This window comes from Ambystoma mexicanum, chromosome 10 (assembly GCF_040938575.1).
Source record: "Ambystoma mexicanum isolate Mex_15411 chromosome 10, UKY_AmexF1_1, whole genome shotgun sequence".
Lineage (NCBI taxonomy): Eukaryota > Metazoa > Chordata > Amphibia > Caudata > Ambystomatidae > Ambystoma > Ambystoma mexicanum.
The window spans coordinates 619240710-619255653 of NC_090932.1; the positions used below are offsets into that span (position 1 = coordinate 619240710).

General features: G+C 44.2%; 1 long non-coding RNA gene across 1 annotated transcript in view; it reads right to left on the reverse strand.

Annotated features, from left to right (window-relative positions):
* Window positions 1-2585: 2585 nt before the first annotated feature.
* LOC138491595 (uncharacterized) overlaps window positions 2586-14944 on the reverse strand; it is a 91923-nt gene continuing 79564 nt past the window's right edge. The window contains exon 2 of the long non-coding RNA XR_011276047.1: window positions 2586-2957. This is a non-coding gene — a long non-coding RNA (uncharacterized lncRNA). The remainder of the gene's footprint in view (window positions 2958-14944) is intronic.

Here is a 14944-nt window from a genome sequence, read left to right on the forward strand (position 1 = left end):
ATTGCAATACTTGCCTTGTTTCTGTCTGCTAAAGTATTCAGTGTGCCTACATACATTTGTACTTCATTTTCTGTCTTTTCTTTACAGGGAGTGGGTTTTAGTTGCATTTTTAATACTAAGTTATAGAATTGATTTGTTAAATTAAACTGCATATCTTTATAGAAACTTGATAGGACATTCATATTTTAGAACTGTTGTACTATTGCTGTTTGGGTTGCTATGGTCTAACATTCATACCTGCTCTAAGAGTATAGACTTTCCTTTGCCCACTTTTCTGCAAAACGAGAATGCAGTATATCTCTTGGCTGTGACCATTTTACCTTTATGTTTGCGATCACTGTTGGTTTGTAGAAGCGTAAGGGTGTCTTGCTACTACTCATCCCTGTATCCATAGAGAGCAGAAGTCAGTTTGTCACAGAAACAGTACTCAATCCTTATTTGCATGCCTGAACTAGTCCATAATCAGAACACGCATTGTCAATCGCAAACATGGGTGGAGTGGCCTAATAAAGTCTGCTAAAAGAAAAAGAATACTAAGGATAATTGTAGAATGAAAAAAATGTTTGTAGTTGGGCTTTGTGTGACATACCAAATGTGTAGGTGAGACCGGAGTTGTCCTTGGAAATGCTCGATGCTGTAATCTTCAATTCATATCAGCTGCTCTTCTAAAGCACCTCTGACTGCCAGTGCATCATGGAAGCCAGCATTTTTTTGCTTCTGCTTTCTTACCAGGGTCTGCTTTGTAACATATATATGTTAAATTGCTATACTATCTTATCGGGGTGGATGTGTTTGGATTATCAGATTAAAACATCTCTATAATCTCGTATCATGATTTTCTTTTGGAATATAGAAGCATGTTCATTTAAAAATGTATTTAAAAGAAATTGCTAATGTTCATTATTTTGTCTTGTGACATCTTATCGTGAACAGGTTGGATGCTTGGTTCAAAACATCTCTCCTTGCTAACTGGTAATTTATCACCAATTGAGTTTAATGGACTATCATATTAAAAACTTTTTAATCACGTTACAGAACTTGGCAAGGCAACTTTTCAATAGTGTAGTTTTTCTAAAGTTCTTAAGTATATGCAAATCAACGTGGCACCTTTTGCCTTTTTCACTTCATTAAAAATGTTCTATCTGCCCGTTGTAGTGTGCACAGTGTTTACATACCACTGCAAGTCTGTTTACAGTTAAACTGTGTCCTGTGATTCTCTGAGGCAGGATGACAAACCAACTGAATGTTGCAGGCCCCGTCTCCCCAAGTGCCAGTTTTATATTTGCATGTATAGTTTTACTCCTGCTAAGCATTGGCTCACTCCCTACTCTTGCCGTCACTTTCTTCATCTTGTCTTAAAGGTCCTGTTCTGTCCTGGTTCAACTCCTATCTGACCAACCGAAACTTCTCTGTCTCTCAGGCGGGCTAGACCTCTCCATCTTTCTCACTCGATCATGGGGTCCCCCACGGGTCAGTTCTAGGCCCCTTTCTCTTCTCCCTATACACATCACATCTTGCTGCTGTTATCTCCTCCTTTGGCTTATCACATCATTTTTACACAGATGACACTCAACTATTCTTATCCGTCTCCTCTTTTTCCCCGGATATTCACCACACTCTCACAGCCTGTCTTGTCGCTATTAAATCCTGGATGTCCTCTCATTTTCTCACCCTTAATGCAGGGAATACTGAGGTACTGTTCTTCCTGCAAACACTCTTCCTCCTCATTGTCCACCTCCTTTCATATCTTTCCCACATTCCAAGCTCCCAATTTCAGCCACAGCTCGCAATCTTGGTCTTCACTTTGATTCAAATCTTTCCTTTTCTCATCATATCTCTATCACTTCTCGTTCCTGTCTCTTTCATCTTCACGATATCCGTAATGCTCGGCCGTTTCTCACCTTTCAAGCATCCAAACATCTAATCTCCTCATTGATCTTTTCTCGACTTTTCCATTGTTCTACCATTCTGTTTGGTCTTCCAAGATCTCACCTTGCCACCTTAACGCCTGTTTTCAACTCCTCCATCCATCTATTGTGTCTTCTTCCCTATCAAGACTATCTGCTCTTCTCTTGCAATGCTTGGTTGGCTGTCCTTTTACTCCCAAATTAAATTTAACTTGCTTGGTCTTGTTTACAAATCTCTCTACAGTCTTGCACCTAATTATCTTACTGTACTTATATCTTTCTATAGTCCTTCTCGCTCTCTCCGCTCTTCTTTCCACTTCAGACTCATATTTCCTCATCCCCCTTGTGCCCAGTCTCGTTTTCGATCATTTTAACTTCTTGCCCCGCTATACTGGAATGCTCTCCCACTTTCTCTGCGTTTCATCACTGTCTATTCTCTTTTCCGTGTCTCTCGAAAAACATACCTACTCCAACACCCTGAGTGATCGTTTCTGGATTTAACTGCATACTCAATTTTATTGTGCAATTTTATTGTGCTTTGGTTTAAGGCGCTCTATAAAAGACAAATAAAATACAAAAAATTATAAAAGTGCTAATTATATTAACCCTACATTTCCCCATGGGCTGAATGTATACAATGGGTCTCATTAATTCATTCATGTGAAATTACCAACAAGATCAAACGTATACGCTTTATTCAGTCACCAGCAAGATACTTCACATACCACTTTGCATTATCAAAGGCCATACATAGGGGCATCAATGGTTTGTGTTCATCACAAGAATAGACTAATTCATGACACAGGGCCCTAGAACAATTTTGCTTGTAGTCTCCCATACTCGGCTGACTGAACCTTATGCTTTGAAATTACATGCTCGATTTTCACATTTCCATCCATTGTACGATCATAAGACTTTCCAGGGCCACAGGTCTTGTGGGATCACAGAGTCATTGCCAAGGAGTTGGCAAGCTGTTGTGCGGCACATCTTCCCTGATGCTTAGAAGCTTATTATTAGGAAATCGTGCACTTCTGTGCAGGCAATGTCCCACTGTAAAAAAAGAAAATATTCTCATAAGTTTTTATTGAAAACATAATGTCTTACAAATGTTTCTAGCCTAGTTGTACAGGTTATACGGGACCATAAATTGTATTTACTATCCCCCCTACTGCTTTCATAACATCTGAATTTCCTATACCATTAGCATTTCATTCAAGTTTGAAGCAAGAATAAATGTAATCAAAGTTCATACTTTGACATAAAACAAAAACGATATCTTTTTTCTGGTCACATATCTATCACCTAAATAGCTGCAGAGCTCACAGTCTTTCAGGGCATGTAAGATCCCTATTTGTTTTTGGATAAAACGCAAATCGTTTGCTGCCATGTGTTCATGAATCCTATAGCTTCTGCTAACAGCCTTTCCAATACTGCTCAAAGGAGGTTCCTTTTTACGTCAACAAATGTCAAGAATCAGTTTAGCAGCCAATAACATAGCGAAGATCTGTTTACCCATTGGTGAGTATACGGCATAGATCTTCTTGGTAGGGATACCCAATAACACTATTTGTGGGTCCCATGGCATGTCTGTGCCAGGCACCTCTCATGTAAGTGTTAAGACTTCTTTCCAAAAGGGTACTATCACTGAGCATGTCCACCAGAGATGGTGAAAAGTACCCGCCATTCCACATTGTCTCCAACATTGGTTAGCTATATGCCCTTTCATTTTATAACATTTTTTGGGGTCAATATATTATTTGTGTATTGGTTTGTTCAGGATTTCATTATGGTGTATACAAATCGAAGAGTGATTTGCCCTAACCCATATGGATTCCCATATGTGACAGGGCCTGCTTTCAGGCTCTGTCAGAGGTGGGAAGTAATCCGCCCCGCCCCAGCATCCCGACTGGTGCCTGAATGCAGGCAGAACCCCACCCATGCCAATGGCCTGCATGACTACGACAGGGTCTTCCTTGGCCCAGCTGCAACGAAGGCAGTGTTCCTGCCACCAACAGGAGATGCTGTTGGAGGAAGGCAGCCATGGCAGAAAGTGGGTATGCTCGACCGCATAAGCCGGCCCGGCAAGAAAGCCCAAGAGCGGCATCGCGGGATGCCACAAACGTAGTCACATTGGTCACAGGTGGGCCTCGGCGTGGAAACCTACACTCCGGGAAGCAGCGGCTTGAACAACATCGGCCACCACTGGAGGTAAGGAGTGTAGCTCCAGCAGCCAGCAGCTGCTGAGCCCACACACCTGGAGAAGCCCCTACTAGCCCACCAGGGAATTTTATTATTAAAATGAAGACCTCTATGAAGGCCATAATAACTCCCTATTCCAGCAGAAACATTCTATATTATTAAAAGGCCCATAAAGTCATGGACCTCATCAGGGTCCTTGTTGGTAATGCAGCATGGGTCGGGGCTGTGATGAATCTGAGGATATCATCACTCCTTTCCCTGGGATAACCTCTCCCTATGTGGTCAGGAGATGGCACCCCCTACCTGATCTGACCTTTGAGACGGCTATATGAGGGAGGACCACCTGGTGGTGACTCTAAGGGAGATTTGATGACATTGTTGGAGGAAATCACATGCCCTCCTTTACCCTTCAGAGATGACTGTACAGTCCCTTCTGCCTTAATGGCATCGCCCACCTCCATATAAGACTAGTGTGTGTCTATACCCCAAACTCCCATTACAGACAATGGTCCTCATTACACGGTAAGCGGTGGACCAAGGTGCTAATAGCGGCACCGCCTTGGTGGAAAGGGGAATTACCGCCCTATTCCAAGGTTGGTGGGGCGGTAATTCCCCCTTCCACCATTGCCCTTCCCCACTCCCATTTTTGCCCCATAGGGCATAATGGGAATGGGGAAGGTGCTAATTACGGTACCGCAAATTTGCGGTGCCGTAATTAGCACCAAGGTCCCTTAGCGGGTTGGTTTTTAACGCCTGGTAAAAGCAGTCGTTAAAGTACCAACCCGCTAAGGGACCTCGTAGTAAGGCGGTAAGGGTTAACGGTCACCGGTACCATTACCGGGGACCATTAACCCTTACCACCTACCGTGTAATGAGGCCCAATATATTGCTGTCTGCATGGGGAAGAGGCGGGGACTACTGAAGATCACTATGGGAATCTCAGTATCCACTTCCCAAGTCATTCAGAAACCAATTACAGAACAACTGACACAAGGAAAAGTGACTGAGTAATGATGATGATTACAAGGTTCAGGCACAGAACGCAGGGGTCTAGTTGTGGGCAAATGAGTACGCAGACCGGGAAGTTTAAATATGTGCCGGTCACAGCTGACAGCTTGCAGGCGAGAGGAAAGCTGCCAAATGCCAAATCACCTTGCAAACCATAAACTTGCTGAGCACTGTGTTGAACTCAGGGACACCATGCTCTCCCCTCCCTCCCTCTACTCCCTGCTCTTCCCCTGGCCCTTCTGCAGCCACCTCTCCTGCATCCTTCTCTGCCTTTCCCCTGTTATCCGCAGACAAAGTTTCAAGATAAATCCAATCTATGAAAGTCTCATCAAAACAGGTTCACCCCTGTTCCTCCAAAACCATCAAGGACCACATTGACTCCCTAGCTCTTGCCCTGGCTGACTTCTGCAACCACTCCTTCACCACTGGAGTCTTCCCATCCGCCCAGAAGCACTCCCTTGTGCACCCTCTTCTTAAGAAACCCGCTGCCGACCCCTCCTGCCCGACTAACTATCACCCAATCTCCATCACTCCCTTCCTGGACAAACTCCTACAAAAACTGGCCATCTCCCATCTTAATCTCCACACTGAATCTGTTGGTTGTCTACATGACCATCAGTCTGGCTTCAGAGCTGCTCGCACAGAAACTGCTCTCCAACCTGAATTCTAACACCCCCTGTGTCCGCATCTTGCTTGATCTCTCTTCTGCCTTTGACACTGTCAACCATGCCATCCCGCTCAAATGTCCCTGTGATAACCTTGGTATCACTGGTCAAGTCCTGGCTTGGCTGACATCTTTCCTCTCTGATCGACCCTCCCAGGTCCAACTTGGGCCCTTCCTCTCCGCTATATTTTCCTCTACCTGTGGTGTCCCCCAGGGGTCTAACCTCTGTCCCTGGCTGTTCAACCTATACATGGCACTTCTTGCCCACCGCATTGCAGCTCTCTGCCCCAACTTTCAGTGCTATGCGGACGACAAACAGCTTATTTTCAGGCTACCTTCGTCCACCTCTTCTCCGTCTCTCATCTCCGACTGTCTGTCCGCTATCCAGGAGTGGTGTGCCACCAGTGACCTCTGTCTTAATGCCAGTAAGACTGAGATTCTCCTCATCGGCACACCCGCTCCCTCCTTTCCTGTTGCTCTCTGGCCAGCCTCTCTTGGCCCTCCTCCTGTTCAACCTGTGAGGCTAAAAACCTCGGGTCATCTTTGACTCCACACTCACCTTCTCTCCTCACATCTCTGATGTCTCTTAGAAGTCACACTACCAGCTGCACCTCCTCAGAGGTATTTTACCTTTCCTCTCCTTCCCCCAGAAGCTCACTGTCTCCAGAGCTGTGGTTCTCTCTAGGCTGGGCTACTGCAACAGCCTCTTTCTAATTCTGCCTTCCTCTACTCTCCGCCCTCTGCAACTCATCCAGAAAAGGACTGCGAGACTTGTCCTTGGCCTCAAGCCCAGGGATCGTATCTCTCCAGGACTGAAATCTCTGCACCGGCTCCCACTGGCTGTGAGGATCAAGTTCAAAACCCTCTGCATTGTCCACAAGGCCTTCTGGGGCCTGGGTCCTCAATACCTTCAACTCTCGCTTACTAAATATCTTCCTTCTCAAGCTCTTTGCTCATCCGCCTCCAACTCCCTCAGGGTCTGTCACTTCTCCAAGCAACGAGTTGGTGGTAGATCTCTTTCTTCGGCTGGGGCTTCCCTCTGGAATAGCCTCCCTGCCTCCCTGAAACTTGAGGAGAACCATCTCCGGTTCCAAAAGCACCTCAACACCTTTCTCTTTGCTTCTGCCTTTCTCCTCCACTCCCCTGCTGACCTCCTGGCTGAAACAGAATCTGCACTGGTTACCGGGCCACGCTCTGATCCCGGGCCCAGGTCCCTCCCCCACCAGTCACACACACCTGCACTGCCTGCCTGCATCCCCCGCACTTGGGGACTGTTTCTGTATCCCTTCAGTCCCACTACCAGCACTTGACAGCTGATGTCTGCACTTACCTCTGCACTTGCCTTCTGCTGTCCGTTACTTTTACTTATTGTTATTAATCTATTCCCATGTACTGCACTGTCCCTTTCCCCCTCCCCCCGCACTTTCCCCCATCCCACACACTTGCATGATCTGAATGACACCTGGCCTAGTATGATCGTTTTCTGTCCTCCCCTTGTTCCCCCTCCCTTGCCTCGTTGCGCCTTAAAACACTTGTGTATAGGTGTGTTATAAATGCCATATCATATCATGGCAGAAGTCAGAAAGGTAGACCTGACGAAGGAACTGAGAAGCCAGTGTATGGGTGGTCCACCGTTTAGAGAGAGAAAGCTGTGGGAACCACTCATCAGGAGAACCAACACCATGAGACTGCAGTGCTGGATGAAGTGCACACAAAGGCAGTATCACAAGGTGTAGAGGAATAAAGAGGCTCTGGAGACAGCCTGGGAGGTAAGTAGGGTTACCGGGTTGACAGCGAATAAAGGTTGCTGTGCATCAGCAACAGAAATAACCGGTGGACCTGTAAAGGGATTTCAATCAGGCACACACCCAAGTATCACCTAGAATGTAGTGCGCAAGTGAAACCCTTACTTTTTTTTATCTATAAGTTCAATATTCTGAATGATATAGCACTCATATCACACCCTTCTCCTGAGACCCCCTTCCTCCCACCGGTGACACTGAACCAGGAATCGGGCTAGTTTGCAAAGGTAAATATTTATTTATTTAGAATTTAAAATCACAATATATTTTTGATAGGTAACAACAATCACCAATGGGGTGACAGGAACAATGAATATTATCTTTAATGCACTGGGAATCAGGTACTGAGCACAAAAAAGAATGCAGCACAGAAAAGGAGGCTTTTGGGCTGGTTTGGAACAGATGGCACTATAGTTAGAGGTTCCCCCTGCAACACCCCTCAACCCACCAATAGGCAATTTAAATAGATGTGAGGAGAGAGCAGGTACTCAGGAATAATACAGATCAAACAGAATATCACTCCCACCTTCCCTCCTTAAACAAAAGAGAAAAACGGATTTGACTTTTCAACTGTCAGCATGGCTTTGAAAATGGCTGAGCAAAAACACTAAATGTGATAAAAAATGCTTAAATTATTATACATTTCTACGGGAGCTGCTTTGAACAGATGCAAGCAATCACAAGCAATGATTTAATCAAAAGAAAACCTTTGAAATCTCAGAGGCAAAGTGGGAAATAATTTAAAGGCAATTCACACGTGTAAAACCTTTGCTAAATGGAAATTCGCATCAAACTTTTACTATGCAATATTTGATAAAAACGGGTCAATCGCACTGCAGTTTTGGGTTGTGGATGTAGCTAAGGATGTTAGGTATAAGTGGGAATGGAAATTTCGTTTCTATCATCAAAACTGAGGGAGTTATGGAGGTTTTAGTGAGAGGTGTTTTTCAGAAATAAAGACACGAGTTTGGACAAGAACTTCAGCTTAAAATCAGAAAATATGGGTTATGCTTTTACTCAAGACTAGAGCATGCAGGCTAGACAACCAAGTTGGGACACAGTAAGCTCTGAGACTGATTCACGACTTCAGTAACAGATCCCCAGCGCCTTCCCCGGCAGAACCAGTCCACACTCTCAAAGTGGGCTTGATGGATAAGAGTTACACAAATAAAGATGACTATGAAAATGACGCTTTAGCAAATAGACAGAATAAAATAGCACTAAGATTTTGACACTGTTACTTGTTAGGAAATTAAGGATAGTTCAGAGATTTAGGGTGGGACAAGATAAGGCAAGGTATACAATAGTTCTCTAGTGTCCTATTAATACTCACAATCCACTGGGATTTAAGATTCTAGGACCGTCAAGATTCTGGTCTATCAAGGAAAGACAGCACATTAGGCATGGGACAGGATCAGCTAGGCCGGTCACCGTAACTGCACGGGATCTTGTCACAACCACAGATCAGTCTAGGGGTAAGGCAAACAGTAGCACAAGAAGGGTTAATCCTGATAGTTAGTAAAGTGCACAGAGTCTAATAATTCCCCTTGAGTTAATAGGATTTCCTGTTTCCTTGTAATGGCCACATCTTTGTGCCATAGAAAGACTAGCCTTACCGGTCTAGTCTTTTTAAGTGTATCCCTATATTAAGCGAATCCTTCTGAGATGCGCGCTTCACGTTGCTGACTGAAGTTCAGTACAGCCGTCTCTTCAGGATTCCTCTCAGCAGTTCCCATTTCATTGTCCGCTGCCCGTTGCCCGAGTTATAGTGTATTTCTTACCTTCCTTAGCCCCGTTTTGTAGTTCCCTCTCTGTACATTTATTCACCCTCATTTTGTTCCGTTCTGTCACGGACTGTTCGTTTATCTCCTCAGAGAACTACGAGGAGATTCCACGCACCCGCAAGTATTCCCTTGAAGTTGTTTGTTAGGGAAATAAAGTTTTATCTTATTTTTTATGTGCAAGTTTTGTATTATGCTGCCACCCAGTGGCGTCCTTCGAGTTTGAGTTTGGGAGAATTGTAATGCCGGTAACATGCTTGTTTGATGTTGTATAACGTTACCGTGCTGCCTGGGCTACCTTCAAAGAAGCACGCTCTCTCCAGGGCTATTTTAGGCAGCGTCATTATTGCCAGAGCTTCGCTCGTATTATTTTTGGTGAAAAAGCTGTTTTCTGTGAGGCACTGTATTTTCGGCTTAGTTGTTGCTCATGTTTTAGAGATGTTTTTTTTTTCTCTTCTCCTCAGCCTAGTTTATAGATAACATTATCCGCACTTACTCGAGTGTTAGTATATTCGTTTTCAGAGGCTTATTCTGTAGTAAATTGTGACACATACATTCCGTAGGTCATTTTAGGGGGTTTCCTTTGTTCACTGACTCAGGTCTTAGTATTTAGGCAAGAAAGGAAAGGGAAGTTTTGGATGTTCGTTTTTATCTTACCAGTTTTAGAAATCATTCTTCCTAGTCATTTAAGGCCCCATTTTTTAGTGTTACTGATTCTATTTGATCAACATTCTTCAGGACTAGAGCCCCTGCATTAAGAAGCAGGATGGAGAGCTCACCCAAATAATCATTAGGTCAGCTGGGAAGAGACTTGTTTTCTGCAATATTCTTATATGGGGTTAAGTTGAGAGACTTGTTGGGTTCCTTGTTAAGGGGAGTTTTGTTTGTTGTCTCCACAGTGATTCTCTGTTCCCAAGAGAGAAGGAATTACCCGGGTCTACAGGGCGTTCCCGCAGAGTTCAGGTAAGCGTTACAGAACGCGAAGCCGCCCATATTTTTAAATCACACTGTGTGAGCGCCATGGAGACTCCTGAGGTCGATCAACTAGCTCAGTTATTAGGGGAATTAAGAGCGGAGGTCCATGCCGCTCGCTCAGAGACTAGTGCACTGCGCAGGGAGCTAGTAGTTAACAGGGATCGTACTGAAGAATTAGCATGCCAACTCTTGCAGAACCAGGCTGGTCAAGTTCCCTTGCACACAGCTAGTCCCTCAGCCTCCCTTCCAGTAGCTTCCCCAACTCCAGTTCAAGTAATAGTTCCAGGAAATATTCCTTTAGCACCTCCTGAACGTTTTTTGGGGGATCCTAAGAAGTTTGCTATGTTTATTAATCAATGCCGACTCCATTTCCTCTGCCGCCCAGGGGTTTTCCCCACAGACCAGTCTAAGGTGGCCTTTATACTATCCTATTTGTGCGTTTATGCTGCAGATTGAAGTATTCCGTTAGTCACTAGGGAGGATCCAATCTTAAGGAATCTTCCAGAATTCCAGAAAGAGATGGAAAAGCTATTTGCGCGACATGCCCAGGGGCAGGCTCTGGATAATGAGCTGCTCTCATTATGACAGGGAAACCAAGACTTGTTAGCTTATGTCGCAACTTTTAATAGATTAGTGGCAGAGACCAGTTGGCCAACCGAGAAAAGGACAACCTTGTTCCACAGAGGGTTGCGTAGTGAATTAAAGGATGTGCTGGCACAGGTAGTCAATCCTCCGGAGGGAATTGCAGAATTCATTATTTTTTATTTTATTTTATTTTATTTATATATTTATAACGCGCCGAAGCTCGAAAGCATCAGGGCGCGACAAGCGCACGAGAGAACAGATCACAGGACAACATAAAAAGAGAGAACGGGGGACTCAAGGGAGTCCATGCTGAATATGTAACGAATTATCGAAAAAGTAACGTTTTCAGCTGCTTCCTAAATAGCGAGTAGCTACTTTCCAATCTGAGATTATCAGGAAGCTCGTTCCAGAGGGCAATAGCTTTGGTGGGGAAAGCTCTCCCGAGTCCAGTAGCTTTGACTCTAGTGTGGCTAACTTTGATTAGCCCTTTTTTTGCTGATCTAAGATAGCGGCTTGGTACATACCAAAGAAATTCCTTCTCTAGGTATGTAGGAGCCGTGCCAAAAAGACAGCGGTGGACAAGTGTCAGGGATTTGAATTTAATACGCTCCTCAATGGCGAGCCAGTGAAGGCCTATTCGGTCATGGGTGATGTGCTCACGCTTGGACTTCCCGGTAATAGTTCTAATAGCGTTGTTCTGGATTATCTGGCATTGTTTAATGCAAGAGTTACTTGAACCGAGCATCAGCGCATTCCCATAATCCAGTCGGGACAAAATCGTGGCTCTAGCAATGGTGGCGCAATTTGTGACGTTGAGATATGGCCTAATGCGGCGTAGTAATCTCTGGTAGTATTGGCAGTTTTTTTTAGGAAAAGTGACCTGAGCATCTGCTCCTAATGAGGATTGCAGGTATATGCCAAGTGTTTTCACCTTACTTGAGACCGTGATGCTAGAGTCCTTGATAAGAAATGATGAGTAGGCTGGGCCTAGATTGGATAAGGCTTTTGACGATCCGAATGTCATAAGTTCTGTTTTTGAACTATTCAGACACATCCAGTGGTCTTTCATCCAACTTTCTATAGTATTATAGATTGCTGAGAGTCTGTTGTTGACCTGACTATCCAATTAGATCAGCGTTTACAAGATCGTAGAATGGATTGTTCCCATTCTGAGAACAGAACTTATTTTGTTCGCCAGAAGGAAAATCTATTTAGAACTGGAACCGAAAGTACCACCGAGCCAATGCAACTAGGGATTGTTAGAGGGCTCATTTCACAGGCAGAAAGGGACAAGAGACGTCAACAGCACTTGTCTCTCTACTGCGGTAGGCCTGGTCATTTCGTCAAGGACTGTCCTGTGAAACCATCACTGAAGCCCATTGGAGGTGTCAACCAAGAAAAGAAGGATCAAGTTTCGGAAAACTCCAGCGCCCAACAAGTTTAGAGGTCAGCTTGTCGAGCATGGAAAAAGGTTTTGTGACCTCACACTTTGTAATTCCTATCATCCAATGTAGTCAAGAACTGCCCCCAAAAAGGCATGCTGTACAAGCTTACGTTGATTGTGGGGCTGTCGGTAACTACATGGATTTGAAGCTGGCATCCAAGATGGGTTTTCCCCTTGTAGACAAGTATGAAGCTGAAAATGTATCTGCAGTCGACGGTACTCCTTTAGCTTCTGGTCCAGTCACACAACGCACAGAGAATCTCACCATGATTTGCCAGGAGAGACATAGAGAGAGGATTACGTTCGACCTTATAAGTGCTCCACAATTTCAGATCATCCTTGGTATGCCCTGGCTCGAGAAACACAATCCAACCATTGATTGGCGATCTAGATCCTTGACCTTTGCCGCAGAATGTGAGGAATGTTGCTGTTTAAAGAATAATCTGGAGAGTTCTGGTCCAGATAAGAAAATTGCAGACTCTTCCCTTGGCTTGATCGCTGTTTTACCACCCGAGTATAAGGAATTTCAGGAGGTTTTTGAAGAAAAGTTGGCGGAGGTCTTTCCCCACATCGGCTTTATGATTGTCAGATTGATCTTCTTCCAGGGGGACAAATTCCTTGTAATCAAATGTATTCATTAACTGAGAAGGAGGATGCTCATCTGAAAAAATATCTAGACCAGTATTTATCTAATGGCTTCATCCGACCCTCTAAGTCCCCCGCTGCTTCTACTTTATTTTTCGTCCTGAAGAAGGAAGGCCCTCTAACAACCCCTAGTTGTATTGATTACCGTGCCCTAAATCAAATTACTGTCAAGAATCGTTATCCCATCCCTCTCATCTCCAATTTGTTAGATCAAATTAAAGGAGCGCAGATTTTTACCAAGTTAGATCTCCGAGGCGCCTAAGACCTAATTCGAATAAAAGAGGGCGACGAATGGAAGACTGCTTTTCGCACTAAATATGGCCTGTTTGAGTACCAAGTGATGCCTTTCGGTTTATGCAACACACCGGCAGCATTTCAATGCTTTAATAATGATGTCTTAAGAGATCTACTGGATATTTGCACCGTAGTTTACATTGATGACATTTTAATTTATTCCGCAGACCCCCAGGAACATGTAAAGCATGTTACCGCAGCTCTCCAGAAACTGTTTGAAAATTCACTTTTTGTTAAATTGGAGAAAAGTTCATTTTATGTTCCTGAACTGGAATTTTTGGGTTTTGTATTATCTTCTCAAGGAGTCAAGATGGACATTCGGAAGGTGGATGCTATACTCACTTGGCCAGCTCCTACGTCAGTAAAAGGGGTTAAAAGTTTTCTGGGCTTTGCCAATTTCTATCGACGCTTTGTGGAAAACTTCTCACAACTGGTACACCCCATCACCTCACTGCTCAGAAAGAATAAAAGGTTTGAATGGACTAAGGAGGCTGATGCAGCCTTTGAGTGTTTAAAGGTCAAGTTTACTGAGGCTCCAGTATTACGACATCCTCAACCCGATTTACCTTTCATAGTGGAAACCGATGCCTCTAATGTGGCGATGGGTGCTGTCTTGTCGCAACGCAATCTAGAGACTCAGGTATTACACCCAGTGGCATTCTGGTCAAAGAAATTTTCCACTACAGAACGCAATTATACTGTCACCGATAAGGAGTTGTTGGCAATCAAGTGTGCGTTAAAGGAATGGAGACACTATCTGTTAGGGGCTCAACACACAATTACCATTCTCACAGACCACAGAAATTTTCAGTATCTACGTTCCGTCAAGGCACAATCTGCTCGACAATTCAGATGGGCTCTGTTTTTCGCGAAATACGATTTCATCATTACCTTTCGTCCAGGAGTGCGTAATGGAAAGGCTCACGCATTATCTCGAATTGGCAAAGGAGAGGAAGCCTTTATTCCTCCAAGTTCCACTAATGTCATCTCTGGAGAGAGAATTTTGGGACTGGTGCACGTTATGGACCCGTTTTTCGAAGACCTGCAGAATGAAGTGAGGAAAACCTTGACTGAAGAAGAATTGCAAACATGGGTTAATCGAGGAACTCAATTCAGCATCCAGGAGGAAATGCCGTACTACCAAGATCGTCTATACTTACCTACTGAGGCGATTAGAAATCAAGTAATTTCAAATTACCATGGCTCCTTGATTGAGGGCCATCCTGGAATAACCAAAACATTGGAAAAGATTAAAAGATATTATTGGTGGCCACATGGCGTAAGGATGTGACTCGTTTTATCCAGACCTGTGGAAATTGTGCACAAAATAAGAACTCCAAGAAAAGGCCAGCAGGTCTTCTTCAACCCTTGAATGTTCCACCAAGCCCATGGCATACCTTATCCATGGATTTCATCATAGTCCTTCCTCCTTGTGAGGGTTACGACACCATTTTGGTGATTGTAGATTTATTTTCTAAAATGGCTCATTTCATAGCATTACAAGGACTTCCAACTGCATCAGAATTAGCTAAAACCTTTTTGGAAACTATTGTTAAATTGCACGGTTTTCCATCCATCGTAATTTCCGACAGAGGTATTCAATTTGTTTCAAAGTTCTGGAGGAAATGCTGTACTTTAGC